General features: G+C 40.8%; 1 protein-coding gene across 1 annotated transcript in view; it reads right to left on the bottom strand.

The window, feature by feature from the left end:
* Positions 1–2,145, bottom strand: part of TOX (thymocyte selection associated high mobility group box) — a 350,776-nt gene that overhangs the window by 139,451 nt on the left and 209,180 nt on the right. The window lies entirely within an intron of this gene.

Below are 2,145 nucleotides of genomic sequence, written 5' to 3'. Positions count from 1 at the left end.
CCTCCATCAAGGTCAAACTCCTTGCCCTCCCATTCAAGGCTCTCCATGAACTGATCCCAACCTAACATTTATTCTTTCATGCATATCCAGTCATATCCAGTCAATCAATGCTTGGTGAGATTTGGCTCTTTGCCAAGACCTGTCTGAGATGGTGCCAGTTTATGTGCCACTTCTTGCCTTTACTTGTTCTATGATGTGATAAAATTGAATATTTTTGTTTGTTTTTCTTTTCTTCCTATATCCTTTGCTTGCATTGTTCCCACTATAATTTTCTGTAAATAGGGGCTATAATACCCATCTCAAATCACAGGGACTACAACTTAGTTTCGTACAAAGTCTAGCACACCACTTACTATTGAGTCAACTCTGATTCACGGTGACCCCATGTGTTTCAGAGTAGAACTGTGGTCCATAGGGTTTCCAGTGGCTGATATTTCAAAAATAGATCACCAGGCCTTTCTTCCGAGGTGCCTCTGGGTGAACTCAAACCTCTAACCTTTCAGTTAGTAGTCAAGTGCGTTAACTATTATACCACCCAGGGACTCCAGCGCCTAGCATGGCACCTGGCACAAGGTGTGCTCTTGATGAACACTTGTTTTCCATTTTCCTCTTCTCTTTTCTATACTGTTAGTGCATTACCTATGGTGTCACCGTAGTAATCATCACCTTAGTTTGGTTTATTTATGCATCAGTTCCTTCTTCCTTGAGTTCATGTTTGACTGGTTTTTATATATTTACAGGGATAGCACTATGCTTTGAAGATAGTAGATGCTTAATAAAAATGTTGAGTGCCGCTGCTTTTATTACTAACATTCTGAAGTATGAGAATATTTTACAAAGCTCTATTCAAATGTATGAAAAATATCGCTAGATGTTTACGACACATGCAAAGAAAAAAGAACAATTTGGATTTATTTGAATTAGAATTTAGGTATCACTGAGTTTTGTTCAAAATTAGCTTTCATTTCACTTAGCTATTTTCTCCAAAACTAGAAATCATGTCCTGGTTATTGGAATGACAGGGAATACAGAGAGCTGAAAGTGTGGTCAATGGGGTGGAGAGGATTGTAAGTGACAGGCACTCACCTGGCTGCATTCTGCAGTTGACTAAATCATGGAAACCAGCATTAGTGGTGTTTATCAAAATGGTTACCAAGGAAAACAATGAAGGTCATAGCTCTAAGCACCATGCTGTCAATATCAGTGCCTCCTTTATCCAGAAGCAATGAAGTATGTTGGGGAGAACCCGAAGACAGAGTCAGGAGAGTCTGCTTTAGGCTTGCCTCAGGTAGCTGCATAAACTTAGGCCAGTCCTGAACATCTCCCAGACTTGACTTTACTGAGCTGTGAAATGAAGGACTGTGAGTAGTGATTCACGTATCTTCCAGCTCAGGTATCCAATTCTATGAGTGTTTCTGCAACATTAACACTGCAAACAGGTAGAATTCCCATTTGCTATTGCAGTGTCATTTTAAGGGAAGGCCTATGCAAACTTATCACTGCCCATTGCACATTTACTGAAATTATCTGTCGAGAGCAGTGGTTCTCAACAAGGCATGATTTTGCCCCCAGAAGACATTTGGCAACGTCTGAAGACATTTCTGGTTGCCACGCTGAGGGTGAAGAATGGTGGTGTTGGTGCTACTGGTATCTTAGTGGATAGAGGCCAGCGGTGCTGCTAACTATCCTACAATGCACAGGACAGCTCCCTGCTCTTCCCCAACAAACAATTATCTAGCCCAAAATGTCAATAGTGCACAGGTAGAGAATCCCTGGTCTAGATGGTCAGCTTTATAGGAAGTCATTTCTTCAGCATCTAGAAGAATGCTGGGCACAGAGTAAGAGCTCAGTATATTCTTGTTAGAACTAAAAAATATTTATAATTTTAAAGCATCTGACATTCCCAGCTCGTTAATCATTTCTTTGAGATAAGAACATGAAGAACTTTCTAAAAACACATCTGTGACTCCTGGGTGGGTGACACATGGGTTGATTTATTACAGTAAGTGTTCAGTCATCTATTAGAATGCACCCTGCCTTGTTTGGAGGCAAGGAGTGAAGAGAGGCAACATCTACTCCATGAGGTGCTGTTCATTATAGGGTCATATCATGTAGAATGTCAAAAGGCAAACTCAGCCTGAGAAC

The sequence above is a fragment of the Trichechus manatus genome, unplaced genomic scaffold, assembly GCF_000243295.1.
Source record: "Trichechus manatus latirostris isolate Lorelei unplaced genomic scaffold, TriManLat1.0 scaffold00018, whole genome shotgun sequence".
In the NCBI taxonomy this organism is placed as follows: Eukaryota; Metazoa; Chordata; class Mammalia; order Sirenia; family Trichechidae; genus Trichechus; species Trichechus manatus.
The sequence above is the reverse complement of the archived record's forward strand: the minus strand, read 5'-3'. Positions and strand labels throughout refer to the sequence as shown.